Source organism: Euprymna scolopes, chromosome 46, assembly GCF_053919585.1.
Source record: "Euprymna scolopes isolate OS-2025 chromosome 46, ASM5391958v1, whole genome shotgun sequence".
NCBI classification, from domain to species: domain Eukaryota; kingdom Metazoa; phylum Mollusca; class Cephalopoda; order Sepiida; family Sepiolidae; genus Euprymna; species Euprymna scolopes.
In genome coordinates, this window is record NC_136527.1 from 211,424,442 (window position 1) to 211,442,163 (window position 17,722).

Below are 17,722 nucleotides of genomic sequence, written 5' to 3' on the forward strand. Positions count from 1 at the left end.
CTTTTATTACGTTTACATAAAATGATTCTTTTATTTCGATTACATAAAATGATTCTTTTATTTCGTTTACATAAAATGATTTTTTTATTACGTTTACATAAAATGATTCTTTTATTTCGTTTACATAAAATTATTATCTATTTCGTTTACATAAAATGGTTATTTTATTTCGTTTACATAAAATTATTATTTTATTACGTTTACATAAAATGATTCTTTTATTTCGTTTACATAAAATTATTATTTTATTAAGTATAATTCTCTGGGATTTGTTACGCTAAACTTGGATTCCACCAAAAATGTGTTTATTTACTTTTATGATTTCTGAGAAAATAATGTTTACCATAAACAAAATAAGTTGATCCAAACTTTGTCGAATTGTTAGACAACTGAGCACAAAATGTTTTTTTAATATTTTTCAAATACTTTTCTGTTCACATTTACCTAATATTTCGCTAGAGAATTGTTTGAATTTTGATATTTTATTCAATATTTTAGGTTTTAGAATAAGGATAATTTTCTTTAATTAAGTTTACATAAAATGAACCCTCATTTATTGCCCATCACCAATTAACAGAAACTTAATATAGAACAAAATAATTGGTAAATATTTACAATAGAAACCAGTTTTTCAGTATTCCATTTTTTTTCTTTGTTTTTTTTTTGTTTTTTTTTACTTTTACAATTATCTATTATTATAAATTTACTTTTTTTACATGATTTTCCTGTTTGGTTTTACCAGTTTTTTTAATTAAACCAAACAAGGCACATTGCCACTTTGATGTAGGGGGCTACTATCAGGGACCTAATAGAGACTTAATATAGAACAAAATAATTGGTAAATATTTACAATCGAAACCATAGTTTTTCAGTATTCCATTTTTTTAAAACTTTTTTTTTTTTAAACTTTTAGAAGTAGTTTTCTCTCCACAATTATCTATTATTATTATTATTATTATTATTATTATTATTATTATTATTATTATTATTATTATTACTTTTTCACATGGTTTTCCTGTTTGGTTTTACCAGTTTTTTTATTACACCAAACAAGGCACATTGAAACTTTAATGTAGGGGGCTTCTATCATGCACCTAAGTTACAGGGATACTATGTAGGGAGTTTAGCAGCAAAATGTTTGTTTACATTACACTTGAATATCTGCATGTCAGTACAGTTGAGGAAGCAGAAAGCCAGAAGAGAATTTTTAAGTCTAGCAGTTCTGGGGAAGAAACTATTAGAGTAGAAGGCTTTCATACATCTAGGGATCTCTACTGTGTAGGGGTGGGACTTTGCTGCTTGTTGGGTTTGTCGGGGTATTTTCATTAAGGGGGTGCAAGAGCTTGTAGTTCGTCAGAACATCCACCATTAAAATACTTGTAAAAAAAGCGGATGGATGCAATATTTTGTCGATGGGACAGTGGCTGAAGCTTAGATGACAGTTCAGGATCTATCAAGTTGGCGACTCTCTGTTGAACCCTGCCCAGGAGCGATAGACTAGTAGCAGATGCATCAGCCCAAATGTCACAACAATAATCTATACAAGGGCGAATGGTAGCTTTGTAGAGGTATAGGATATTTTCAAGTGTAAGTAACTTTCTAGCAGGGTAGAGAGAGCCCACCTTCTTCACATTAGTCATGGCAATGATCTTGATGTATCTATTCCAACTTATGTTCCCTGCCTTGGCAGAGTTAATATTAGATTCCGTAGCCTAGTGGGGGATGCCATTTTCTCTTTCCTGTAATCTCTTTATCACAGCCTGTCTCTGCTTTATCATTATTTTTATGGCAAGTACTCGTCTAAGCTCCAGACTATAGTCCCCCCGCAAAACTTTCACAACAAACACTCGTCTAGCTAAAAAAGACGATCAATAATTTCCCCCACTCTTTATCTGTGCCTAAACAAAAACATAGCTTCCATGAACAAAGTTTCTTTCTTAGAATGCACACCAGTGAGATTCTTCCATTTGCCTGCTTTCCAGCTGACTATAATATGGTCATTTTCAAGTCCAATGTAAACACGTTCTTAATGAGCCGTTTCCCTTAAGTAATCCAATTTACCGAATTTCCATTAACAATTACAACAATGTCCCATTGATCACTGTATGCTTATCAACCCTTATCCTCGAGTGACATTTAGGCCTTAATAATGGTGACTCCTTTGTAAACATGAGCATAGGTTCCATGAACAAAGTTTCTTTCTTAGAATGCACACCTGTATGCTTATTAACACTTATCCTCGACTGGCGTCTTGTCCTTGATAAATGGTGATTCATGTGTAAAAAAACATGAGTCAAACGTAGGTATATAAAAAACTATCAATAATTTCTCCCACTCTTTATCTGTGCCTAAACAAAAACATAGCTTCCATGAACAATGTTTCTTTCTTAGAATGCACACCAGTGAGACTCTTCCATTTTCATGCTCATTTTGAAGTCCAACCTAAACATGTTCTTAATGTAATCCAATTTACCGAATTTCCACTTACAATTACAACTGCAATGTTCAATTGACAACTGTATGCTTATTAACTCTTATCCTCGATTGGCATCTTGTCCTTGATAAATGGCGATTCCTTTGTAAAAAAAAACATAAATCAAATGTAGGTATATAAAATTTCAAATGTAATATTTTCAGACTCTAAAATATAATTAAAAACTTTTCTTAAACTTGAAAAAATATATTAATTATTGTGTAAAAAAAACTTTAAAAAATAGCAACTGTTACAAACTATTAAAAAATGGGGTCGCAAATTTAAATCCAACATGTTTCAGCACTTTGTAAGAACATAAACTGTGGAGATCATAAAATTCTATGTCTCTCCTGTGAACAACTTGTGCTTTAGTTCTAATTAAATAACTTTATACCTCTTAAGTCTGCACTTTATAAACCACACACAAAAAGGATAGTGCCAGCTCAGAAATGTTAGGTAAGCCTATCTAATCCAATTCTCATCTAACTATGAAGTACAATTGCACAATATATTTATTGTCTGATTATTATGTGAAGGTGAATTAGTATTGATATGTATCCAACAATCACAAGGTTGTTTGCTCAGCAACCGAGAAGGCTTACATGCTTGCCAGTCGGTTTGACTCAAACTCCATACTGGACCCTTCCAACCACCCCCTACCTGACTTTCCTTTGCGGACAAATGCCACGTTAGACGTTGTAAAAATCACCCCTGCTCAGGTGCATTCTCATAAAAAACCTTGACACTTCAAAAGCATGTGGACCCAGATTCCTCCCAGCTGTGCTATTAAAAAAGAGCTCAGCCGAAGTAGCTCCAGTTCCCTCCAAACTCTACAACAAATGCCTTAATGAATCTTGCTTTCTGGGCTGTTGGAAAACGTCTTCTGTGGTACCAGTATTCAAAAATTCTGGCGAAAGAACTGACCCATCAAATTATCGCCCCATTAGCCTCCTCTAACTTTTCGCCAAAATATTTGAGACCATAATTAAGCATGCTCTAGTCCATCACCTTACAGATGCTAAACTTATGACTGACAAACAATATGGATTTAGACAAGCCCGTTCCACAGAAAATATCCTAACTGTAATCTCTGAACGTATATACTATTCATTGGACAAAGCGGAGGAGGGCAGAGCGGTAGCTCTAGATATATCTAAGGCTTTAGACAGGGTATGACATGAAGGGCTTCTCAGGAAAATTAGATCATACAGTATCACTGGTAGAATACTTAACATAATTAAATCCTTCTTAGGTAATAGAAAACTCCAGGCTGTCCTCAACGGTCATACATCTAAACAATATGATATAAATGCGGGAGTTCCTCAAGGGTCTATCCTTGGACCTCTATTGTGCCTAATATTAATAAATGACCTCCACGACAAAATTGTCTCTGAGATGGGTATATATGTTGATGACACCAAGCTCTATAACAGGCACGACAGGAAAACAAACGACCAAATATCTAAAGAAATGGCAAAGACATTAGAGGATGACCTCCAATCTGTAGTGGAATGGGGACAAAAATGGATGGTCACATTCAATGCTGCCAAGACAAAACTGGTTCACTTCAATAATTACAAAAAACTTCTCTGCCTCCAATAGCAATGGCCAGTGACTCTTTATCTGAGAGTACAAACTCCTTGGCCTAACGGTCACAGGAAACATGAGTTGAAACAATTATATTGAAAGCATTGCCAGGGCCGCTGTGAAGAAGGTAGGTTCTCTCTACCGTGCTGGAAAACTACTAAGACCCGAAAGTATCCTGTACCTCTATAAGGCCACCATTCGCCCATGTAAGGAGTATTGCTGTAAAATTTAGGCTAGTGCATCTGCTACTAGTCTCTCGCTCCTAGACAAGGTTCAAAAGAAAGTCGCCAATCTGATGGGCCCTGAACTGGTATCTAAGCTTAAGCCTCTGTCCCATCGATAAAATGTTGCATCTCTCTGCCTGTGTTTTAATGGTGAATGCTCTGACGAACTGCAGACACTTGTGCCCCCATGACGTAGACACCCTCAACAAACCCGACAGGCTGCTAAATCCAACCCCCACACAGTAGAGATCCATAGAGATAAAAGATATTTCTACTCCAGTAGTTTCTTCCCCAGAACTTCTTCCCTAACTGTACTGACGTGCAGAAGTTCAAGTATAAGGTGAACCGACATCATGCTGCCAAATTCCTTCATAGTACCCCAGTAGTTGTTGCCCTTGATAGTAGCCCCCTATACCAAAGTGGCAATGTACCTTGTTTGGGGTGAAAATGTAACAATAATAAAAAAATACTATTGGTCTATTTTTTAAACAACTCTTACACCATTACCAATTTTATGACGTCATACCATCTGGCCTGAACATCATAAACTACATGCAAAATGGATAGTGGTAAAAAAAACAAAGCCTCGCCAATCTGCACAATAGCTAATTTTATTGCAACCGATGTATGCCCCATAATATGTAACAAAATATCAGTTTATAACTTAAACACAGGCAGTTCTCTTTTTCATAACCTTAATTTTATGGCCGGGTAAAGTTTGCTATACGAGCAGTAAAGATGATATTTAATGACAATATGGATACTCAGGGTTCATTGAATTAGCATATTTTTAATATGGCACTTACTTATCCTCTGCTTAATATCATCTCAACACTATATAAACAACATTCAAAATTTATTGCAGCAGATAAAACATTAGGTGTAACAACCATCAAACTATTCAACGGTAAAAGGAGAAACATTTTACAATCGTTAACAAACTGGTTGTAAGGACAAATTCACTACAAACCACGGCCGACAATTAATGCGCATAAAATATCGGCAAGCTACAGAAACAAAGATTAACTTATTTGACTTGTTGATCTAGTGTTTCACTTCATCAGGTTCCTCGTTATAATACATCATCATATTCTAGTACCTTTCTATTTAGACATTTTGAGCTCTATGTCGTCTGTTTTTATTGCCTGCAACAATTCACTATAACATATCTAAAAACTATATTCCTTAAAAATAGAAAAAAAACAATTAACTTTCTAAATATAAAACCATTTTTATAGATTTATTATTAAATGTGCTGATCTTACATGTGATTAAGTTTTAAAAAAATATGTTAAGCTGAATTAGAGATGAACAAATATTTTTCTTCATTGGTTTGGAATAATAGGATTGACACATTGAGAAATACACGAGAGGAAATAGAAAATGTAATCGTCCCAAGCAAAAAAAAATATCAATCTATACGTGGTAGTTGTATTGTTATAAAATGTTTAGTTAAAAATCAAAATAATATAATTAGGTTAAGTGTTTGTTATATGTTAATAAGAATTCAAATATTTTGTCTTACTAGTATTTAAATATAAAACATTAAACTCACTCATAAGTTAAACGTCTATGAGATTACAAATAATTTTAACGTTGTGATGAATTAAGAATGAATAAATATTTTAAGATAAAACTATTCAACCCCAATTATTTTAACTCTTTGTTGCCTCAAACGGTAGAAGTCTTACGAGCATAAACAGTGGAGAATGGTTGGATTTAGATGGCCGTGAGTAGATACGTTTAGAGGATACAATTTGCTATGAATATACATATTTGCAACAATACACAATACATATTTGCAACAATACACAATAAATATTTGCAACAATACACAATGCATATTTGCAACAATACCCAATGCATATTTGCAACAATACAAAATGCATATTTACACAATACATATTTGCAACAATACACAACACATATTTGCAACAATACACAACACATATTTGCAACAATACACTATAGATATTTGCAACAATACACAATAAATATTTGCAACAATACACAACACATATTTGCAACAATACACAATAAATATTTGCAACAATACACAATAAATATTTGCAACAATACACAATACATATTTGCAACAATAAACAATTCCTATTTGCAACAATACACAATATATATTTTCAACAATACACAATACATATTTGGAACAATACGCAATGCATATTTGCAACAATACACAATACATATTTGCAACAATGCACAATACATATTTGCAACAATACACAATATATATTTGCAACAATACACAATACATATTTGGAACAATACACAATACATATTTGCAACAATACACAATACATATTTGCAACAATGCACAATACATATTTGCAAAAATACACATTACATATTTGCAAAAATGCACAACACATATTTGCAAAAATACACATTACATATTTGCAACAATGCACAATACATATTTGCAACAATACACAATACATATTTGCAATATAATATGGTAATCCTAAAACAATCTATAATTTGATAATATGCTTTTAATTTGAGAAATATATACAGAAACAAAGAAATAACTAATAAAAATTAAATGTATAGATTTTACAGTAGGTTTTCCAACCGAATTAATTACGTGTTTTGGCATTAAATAAGTCCCTGTTAAGAAAGTGTTAATAGTTTTGATCAATTTACATATTCCTCTATCAAGTATCCCTATATACAGTAGATGCATATTCTTTAGAAAGGCAGAAGCAAACGTTTTCTGATGAACCTAGACATATTTAGCTCATTATAACAATGGTAAATATTACATTAAAATTTTCCTGCACGCGCGCGTATTTTCCTTAAAACAGATATACGTTTATAATTAAGGCAATCTATGAATTACAGCAGTTTATTAAGCTCAATGAAAATGATTTACACTTTTAGAGCATATGTAACTTTATTAAAGATTTAATTCACATGTGTATTGTTTAAATTACTGCGTCTTACATGTGTTTCATTGAATGGCATAAAACAAAAAATCATCAGACTTTACATTAGTTCATCACTTATTTTCTTGGTTTAAAACGCAATTTTACAGCGAATTAAAATGTTTTAAAAAGCGTAAAAATCCGAAACCTAGTAAAAACAGTAAAACTTTCAACTGTATAAAACCAGAAAACAAAAACTTGTTATAGATAAAACATTGAAGGCATACTGATATGCAGAAGAAGGAACAAAGTTTCATACAGATATCAAGAACATTATAAATAGACGACAATATATTTTAATACAAATATCAAGAACATTATAAATAAACGACAATATATTTTAATACAGATATCAAGAACATTTTAAAAAAACGACAATATATTTTAATACAGATATCAAGAACATATGTAACTTTATTAAAGATTTAATTCACATGTGTATTGTTTAAATTACTGCGTCTTACATGTGTTTCATTGAATGGCATAAAACAAAAAGATCATCAGACTTTACATTAGTTCATCAAAGAAGAATATGTTCACTTATTTTCTTGGTTTAAAACGCAATTTTACAGACAATTAAAATGTTTTAAAAAGCGTAAAAATCCAAAACCTAGTAAAAACAGTAAAACTTTCAACTGTATAAAACCAGAAAACAAAAACTTGTTATAGATATCAAGAACATTATAAATAAACGACAATATATTTGCACACATGTGACTTGAAATGAAATCTACCTTAAAAGACCATATTAGTATCCATTGTTAAGTAACGGTTTCTATTAGTAGCTTTGTATATTAGTTTATTTTTAACAATGGTATGCTTATGGGCATAGAGAAACGTTTGCACCCATTTAGCCTTTCATATAATAAATAAACATATTTTAAGCTACCTTAAAGGATCATATTAGTGTCCCTTGTTAACTAAATTATATATTAATTTTACAAGTATATTTACTATTTAAATTAACTTTTCCTGTGTCATTAAATTATTATATTTTTCTATTAGTAGCAATTTATATATAAGTTTATTATGAACAGTTGTATTCTTATGGGCTTACAGAAACGTGAACCCATTTTGCCTTTCATATAATAAATTAGTGGTACGCTCATTGACATACAGAATGTGAACATCCATTTTCATATAAAAAATATTGTATTTTTATTATTTGCAGTATTAGCAACTATGATTATTGTTCCTAAAAATTCCTACTAAAAAAATCCTATTATTGTTTATTTTAAAATGATAAGGATAAAACATTAGAATATCAATTCTGTAATGTTGGGTAAGAAACCCAATTCACAGTTGTCGAGAGCTTTTCTGGTATACAAATATGTATTATAAGACTTTAATTAAAAACACTTTTTGGTATACAAATATGTATCATAAGACTTAAATTAAAACATTTTTTGGTATACAAATATGTATTATCAGACTTTTATTAAAACATTTTTTGGTATACAAATATGTATTATAAGACTTTAATTAAAAACATTTTTTGGTATACAGATATGTATTATAAGACTTTAATTAAAACATTTTTTGGTATAATAATATGTATTATCAGACTTTAATTAAAAACATTTTTGGTATACAAATATGTATTATCTTACTTTAATTAAAACATTTTTTGGTATACAAATATGTATTATCAGACTTTAATTAAAAACATTTTGGCATACAAATATGTATTAAAAGACTTTAATTGAAAACATTTTTGGTATACAAATATGTATTATAAGACTTTAATTAAAAACATTTTTTGGTATACAAATATGTATTATCAGACTTCAATTAAAACATTTTCTGGTATACAAATATGTATTATCAGACTTTAATTAAAAACATTTTTTGGTATACAAATATGTATTATAAGACTTTAATTAAAAACATTTTTTGGTATACAAATATGTATTATAAGATTTTTATTAAAAACATTTTTTGGTATACAAATATGTATTATCAGACTTTAATTAAAACATTTTTTGGTATACAAATATGTATTATCAGACTTTAATTAAAAACATTTTTGGTATACAAATATGTATTATAAGACGTTAATTAAAAAATAAAATATTTTGGTATACAAATATCTATTATCAAACGTTAATTTAAAAGAGTAAAATTGTTTTTTGGTATACGAATATGTATTATCAGACGTTAATTTTAAAGATATTTTTATGCAAATATTTATTATCAGACGTTAATTAAAAAAATACATTTTTGGTATACAAATATGTACTATCAGACTTTAATTTAAAAAAAAATACATTTTTCGTATACAAATATGTATTATCAGACTTTTATTAAAACATTTTTTGGTATACAAATATGTATTATAAGACGTTAATTAAAAAATAAAATATTTTGGTATACAAATATCTATTATCAAACGTTAATTTAAAAGAATAAAATTGTTTTTGGTATACGAATATGTATTATCAGACGTTAATTTAAAAGATATTTTTATGCAAATATGTATTATCAGACGTTAATTTAAAAAAATAACATTTTTGGTATACAAATATGTATTATCAGACTTTAATTTATAAAATAATTTTTTGTTGGTATATATTATTATAGACGTTAATTAAAAAATATACTTGCGATAACAATGCGTTCAAAAGAAATAATTCACTGAATGAAAAACTGTGTCATAAGAAGTAAAAAAATGAGAACCCAATTCTGTTGTATTAACACATGTGTAATGTTTGAACAATACACATTGTTTTTTTTGTGTTTTTTTTAATGAAACCTTGGTCCTTGCTCCTTTAATTGAAAAAAAATTAGGGCTTGAATTACATTTTCGAGGAGTTATAAGCTTGGAAAGATGGGGTGGAATTCACTATTTTCACGAAATTTCTGATACACCTAGTCCTGGATATGAACCTGAAAAGGGTTGCTATGCCATAAAACAACCAACCAATTTTACTTTATTAATTACAGAATTTCTCTATCTATTACAAAATACTATAAATAGTATTTAACATTTAAACAATATCAATGTGAATTAAGTGTTTTTCTTTCATTTTTAAATGTTTTATAAAGTTATGTTGGCACGATAAAAATAAACAATATTAAAATATCAACTTTAATTTATGTTTTATTTGCAGATGTTCCTGCTTGAATGTTTTCCATGAATATTAAGGGGCCATCATTTACCTTAAACAGTATTTTAAACAATTGTTTCCTTACGTGGCAGACAACAAAAACGCCTGCACAAATCTTTATTAGACATACATGTTTGAAGAGGTTTTTTATCTGGATTGTTTAGCAAATAGTGATGAGAACATCATATTTCAATTTGTGAAATTCTTGTCTAATGTTTTTATAAATCACAAGATATCGAATTTAACATTTCAGAAATATCTGCTTATTTACACAAGAGAATATATATACTTTTACACTACGAAATATCCCTTACTAAATAAATGAAAAGTGATACACAATTGAAATTTCTTTAGCTTAAAATCTGATTTGCATCAACTACTCCAGATAAACTGAAAAACTCAGGATAAAATGTAATATTGCTTATAACTTGGTAGTGAAAATCTTGCTACAGGAGCAATTTAGTTTAAATATCAATATACACATATGTGTGAAGAGTTATTTTATCTGGATTGTTTAGCAAATAGTGATAAGAACATCACACATATTAAAATTTGTGAAATGTTTGTTTAATGTTTTTATAAATCATAAGATATCGAATTAAACATTTCAGAAAAATCTGCTAATTTAGAAAAGAGTATTTTAACTTTTTCACTACAAAATATCTGTTATCAAACAAATTAAAAGTGATACACCATTAAAATTTCTTTAGTATAAAATCTAATCTGCATAAACAACTCCAGATTAAAACTTTGTTTATGACTTGGTTGTGATAATATTGTTTCTGGAGTAATTTAATTTTAATATGAATATACAAGATCCGGAAATGCCATATTCATGTGAAGTATGTCGATATTCTTATTCTCAGAAGTCTAAATTATTGATACGTATAAGAACTCACACTGGGGAAAAGTCACAATTTTGTGATGTATGTGGATATTCTTGTTCTGATGAATCAAAATAAGTGACACATACAAGAACGCACACTGGGGAAAAGCCATATTCTTGTAAAGTATGCCGATATTCTTTTTCTGTGAAATCATCGTTAGTGGAACATATGAGAAATAACACTGCTGAAAAGCCACATTCTTGTGAAGTGTGTGGACATTCTTGTTCTGAGAAATAAAATTTAATGATACATATGAGAACTCACACTGGGGAAAAGACACATTCTTGTGAAGTATGTGGATATTCTTGTTCTAAAATGTCAAAATTAGTGATACATATGAGAACGCACACCGGGGAAAAGCCACATTCTTGTGAAGTGTGTGGATATTCTTGTTCTCGAAAATCAAACTTAGTTATACATATGAGAACTCACACTTGCGAAAAGCCACATTCTTGTGAAGTATGTGGATATTCTTGTTCTCAAATGTCAAAATTAGTGATTCATATGAGAACTCACACTGGGGAAAAGCCACATTCTTGTAAGGTGTGTGGATATTCTTGTTCTGTTAAATCAAATTTAGTGATGCATATGAGAACACACACTGGGGAAAAACCACATTCTTGTGAAGTATGTGGATATACTTGTTATCGAAAATCACACTTAGTTACACATATGAGAACTCACACTGGGGAAAAGCCACATTCTTGTGAGGTATGTGGATATTCTTGTTCTCAAAAATCACACTTAGTTACACATATGAGAACTCACACTGGGGAAAAGCCACATTCTTGTGAAGTATGTAGATATTCTTGCTCTCGAAAGTCAACATTAGTAAGACACATGAGAACTCACACTGGGGAAAAGCCACATTCTTGTGAAGTATGTGGATATTCTTGTTCTGAAAAATCACACTTAGTTAAACATATGAAAACTCACACTGGGGAAAAGCCACATTCTTGTGAAGTATGTGGATATTCTTGTTCTGTTAAATCAAACTTAGTTATACATATGAAAACTCACACTGGGGAAAAGCCACATTCTTGTGAGGTATGTGGATATTCTTGTTCTAAAAAATCACACTTAGTTACACATATGAGAACTCACACTGGGGAAAAGCCACATTCTTGTGAAGTATGTGGATATTCTTGTTCTGAAAAATCACACTTAGTTTTACATATGAGAACTCACACTGGGGAAAAGCCACATTCTTGTGAAGTATGTGGATATTCTTGTTCTCAAAAATCCCACTTAGTTACACATATGAGAACTCACACTGGGGAAAAGACACATTCTTGTGAAGTATGTGGATATTCTTGGTCTCGAAAGTCAAAATTAGTAAGACACATGAGAACTCACACTGGGGAAAACCCACATTCTTGTAAAGTATGTGGATATTCTTGTTCTGAAAAATCAAACTTAGTTATACATATGAAAACTCACACTGGGGAAAAGCCACATTCTTGTGAGGTATGTGGATATTCTTGTTCTAAAAAATCACACTAAGTTACACATATGAGAACTCACACTGGGGAAAAGCCACATTCTTGTGAAGTATGTGGATATTCTTGTTCTGAAAAATCAAACTTAGTTTTACATATGAGAACTCACACTGGGGAAAAGCCACATTCTTGTGAAGTATGTGGATATTCTTGTTCTCAAAAATCCCACTTAGTTACACATATGAGAACTCACACTGGGGAAAAGCCACATTCTTGTGAAGTATGTGGATATTCTTGTTCTCAAAAATCAAACTTAGTTATACATATGAAAACTCACACTGGGGGAAATATATCAAATGTTCTTCCGACCCAAAAATAAAAATGGGATATGAGTCGAATGGATTCACCAATCATTTTTATAACTGTGCTAAAAACCAATGAAAACGTCCCAAAATATTTACAAAATTTGTCGAATTTTGGATTCAATCAGTTCGCCATTTACTACGTCACAGACCGCAATTAATTCTTGGCCGCCATCTTGGTTACTGATCTGAACTATGCCGCCATCTTGGTTACTGACAAGAACTACGCCGCCATCTTTGTTCAACACAATATCTCAGAACTTAAGATGTTAACTACGCCACGGACTGCATTTGATTATTAGTCGCCATCTTGGTTACTGATCTGAACTACGTTGCTTTCTTTGTTCAACACAATGTCTCCAACCTTAACAGGTTATGGGCCCAGCCACCGTCTTTTCTTTGACGGATCGGAATCTAAATTCTAATTGTTGCAGGCAAATTTCTGGGATATCTAAGGCTTCGAAAACTTAATAAGTTATGGGCCCAGCATGCTTCCACGCTTTTTTTTTTACAAGGTGGTCACCACTTACCAAGGCCTGGAAGCCACTCAGGGATAAGGGTTAAGAGTTGTTCTGAAACTAAACATGGCTTACACTTCTAGAGGTTATGGACCCAATGTGTGTCTATATTTCGATGGATCTGAATCAAAATTTGAATTGCGGCAAGTGAAATTTCTAGAATATCTACGAATTCAAAAGCTACACAAAGTACTTCAAACACAACCTGAAAACAGAAACGTCCCCGACTTCATTGAAAAGAACGCTGTCTTTGCGAAATTAATACAGTGTTTAGATGATTAAAGTCTATCACTGGTAATGAGAAAAGCCCTGGATGATGGCTGCAAAGCATTAAACATATTGAGAGAGCATTATTTATCGAAAGGAAAATGCAAACTTATTTCTTTACATATATATTTTTTTAGTTTCAAAACAGTTTCCGATAGTTCGTTTTTTTTACATAGGCATCACCACATTATCAAGGCCAAGAGGCCACTCAAGGATAAGGGTTAAAGAGTGTACAGTAGAAATTGGACAATATAGTAATCATTAGTAATGAAAATTTGGTAAATTTGATAACTTATATGGAACGGCTCATCAAGAATTTATTTACGTTAGACTTGAACACAACCGTATTGTAGTCAGCCGGAAAGCAGGAAAATGGAAGACAATTCCACAGGCGTACAGTTCTAAGAAAGAAGCTTTGTTCATGGAATCTACATTAAGGTTTAGGCACAGATAAAGAGTGGGGGGAATTATTGATAGTGTTTACAGCTAGATGAGTGTTTCTTGTGAAAGTTTGACGAGGGGGGACCATAGATTGAAGCTCAGTCGAACACTCATGAAAATAACGATACATCAGAGACAAACTCACAACATCTCTTCTGTGAGATAGAGGTTGCAAGGAGGAGAAAAGGACATCTCCTATGAGGCTAGGAAGTCTATTTTGAACTCTATCAAGGCAGGCCAAGTTCTTTCTAGCAGCTCCTGCCCAGATGTGGCAACAGTATTCCATCCTTGGACGTACCTGGCTCTTATATAGATAGAGAATAGCATCAGCGGTGAGATATTTACCGGATCGATAGAAAGATCTCACCATTTATCCAGCGGCCTTGGCAACAGATTTGATGTACGTGTTCCATTTAAGATCAGGAGTAATGGTCAAGCCCAGAAGCTTGTCAAAACTTGAGGCCTCCTGAAGACGAGAGCCATTCATTTCAATTGATACCATATGTGGATCAGAATGTTGATGATGTAAAGAGAGAAGCTTGGTTTTAGATGCATTAAAAGTAACCAGCCACTCCTTTCTCCATTGTACTACGTGCTCAAGATCAGAGGAGAGAGAATTGGAGAGAACTTGGTCGTTTACTGTCTTAGATGTGGTACCATAAATGGTAGTGTCGTCAGCATAAATGTCTACGAATGATGTAAGGATGTGATTTGGAAGATCATTAATGTAGATCAGGAAAAGAGTTGGGCCCAGGATGGACCCCTGAGGGACACCGGCATTAATACTGTGAGCTTCTGATTTTTGCCCCTCAACTACTACTCTTATGAACCTATCAGAAAGAAATGATTTAATAATTGAGAAGACTTTTCCAGCTATACCATAGCTAGCGATCTTATGAAGTAAACCTTTATGCCATACCCTATCAAAGGCTTTAGATATGTCAAGAGCAATTGACCTAGAAAGATTGCCACCGTCGAGAAATTTGCTAATCCTATGCGATATTACTGTAAGCACATCTGCTGTAGATCTAGCAGAACGGAAACCATATTGAGTGTCACTAAGAAGGTTATTTTTGTTGAGATGGTTGATTACTTCTGTATTTAACACAGATTCTAGCAACTTACTCATGACGCAGAGGAGACTTATTGACCTGTACTGAAAGGGGGATGAGCGATCACCTGAATTCTTAAATACAGGGCATACTGATGAAATTTTCCAGGGAGATTGGAAACTATTCTCCTTAAGACAACGTTTAAACAGTTTTGTAAGTATGGGCGCTAGTTCAGGTTGAAGTTTTTTGAGTACTATAATAGGAATACCGTCAGGGCCAGTTGCTTTACTGGAATCAAGGTTTTTGATTGCTTCCACGCTTGAACCTCTATTAATCAACCACCGTATTAAATATGAGAAATCGGCGCCGTCCCCCCGATCTTATGAAAGGGCATGGCGAACACTTTTTGAGATGACAAGATGCCTACTTATCGAATCGAAATTAGTGCATAGTTTATGGACATACACTTTAATGGCAGCAGCATATATCAGAAATAGATCGTTCAATAAGAGGCTAGAAAAAACGCCGTATGAAGCGTTTAGCAGTGTAACACCTAAAAAGCTAAAAAGGTACTTTCATAGGTGACGATAAAAATAGTCCGGCATACTTAATCTACTTTGCAGCTCAAAATACTATAAAAAGGTTTAGATGTGTAAAATTCAATGATGCATTAAATTTAAAAAATGGCGATCCACTGAATGAAAAACGTGAAATATTGCCTAGCATCTTAATCGATCACAATAAAAATATTAATAACGACGACAATTACAGTACTTCTGACAAAAACAGTAATCAGACACGTCGATACCTAATAAGGGAGCGAAAAAGGGTAGACTTCTTGCAAATTGAAAAGATACAAGATTATGCCGTGGATTACTGTTATTTGTTGAACAGCATACCGGAAAGTTATAATGAGGCGATTAATTCAAAAAATCACCAAGAATGGGAACAAGCTATGGTATCCGAATTGAAAGCTTTATCTGAAAATAACACATACGAAATAGTGGCAAAACCAACAGATAAAAATATAATTTCTTCACACTGGGGTTTTTTCCAAAAAAAATCACAGCTTCTGGCAGTTAAACTTTTAAAGCAAGATTTGTGGCGAAAAGTTTCTCACAAATTCCTGGAGTGGAATATTGTGCAACATTTTCACCAACGACAAATTTAACAACAATTAGAATTTTATTACAACTTGCCACTCAATACAATTTAAAAATAAATCAAATGGATGTAAAAAATGCTTATTTAAATGCTCTGATTGACTGTGAAATCTACATTTACCCTCCAGAGGGATTTAAAATGAAAAATAAAAATTGGGCGTGGAAATTAAATAAATCGTTATATGGACTAAAATTAAGTGCACACAATTGGAATTTAGCACTCCATAATTATTAAATAGAACAGGAATTCAAACAATGTCCCGTAGACGTTTGCATGTATACTAAAAATGTAGGTAATAAATTGCTGATTTTGGTTTTTTGGGTTGACGATATATTACTCGCCTAAAACTGTGACAACACTAAGAGATGTTAAAAATGAATTAAATAAAAAGATTAAAATGGCCAATCTTGGACGACTGTCATGGTTCCTCGGTATAAAATTTACCTGTGAAAATGAAACTATAACTATGACCCTATCACGATACATTGAAAAATTCTGCTGAAGTTTGGAATGAAAGAGTGTAAGCCCCGTTCAATTCCCGTTGAAATGGACATAAATAAAAAAAATATATGTCCATGGTAGAAAGCCTCATCTACTTGATGACCGCAACAAGGCCTGACATATTTTACACTGTAACAAAGCTATCTATAAACTTATTGAAACCGACAATTAAAGACCTTACTCGTGAACAATGAATCGTTCGTTACCTAAAAGGAACCAAGGAACAATCTTTAAGATTTAAAAAATCTACATATCCTCTAAATTTAGAAAGCTTTTCAGATTTAGATTGGGCTAACTCTGCGGATAGAAAGAGTATAGTGGGGTATTGTTTTAGACTTTTAAAAAAAATTTTTTATTCAATTTTCACCCCAAACAAGGCACAGTGCCACTTTGAAGCAGGGGGCTATTATCAGGGACTTAATTAGCGGGGTAATTATAAAGGGAGATGAGGAGAAAAATGTTTGTTGACATTACACTTGAACTTCTGCATATCGTTGCAGTTGGGGGGCAGAATCCCGGAAGGGAGTTCCAAAGACCCACAGTTCTGGGGAAGAAACTATTGGAGTAAAAGGTTTTCTTGCACCTAGGGATCTCTACTGTAAAGGGATGAGACTTAGTAGCTTGTCGGGGGTAGTTACGTCGGTAAGGTACAAGTGTTTGCAGTTCGTCAGAGCATTCACCATTGAAGTATTTGTAGAAAAGGCAGAGTTATGCAACATCTCGTCGATGGGACAGAGTCTGAAGCCTAGATGACAGTT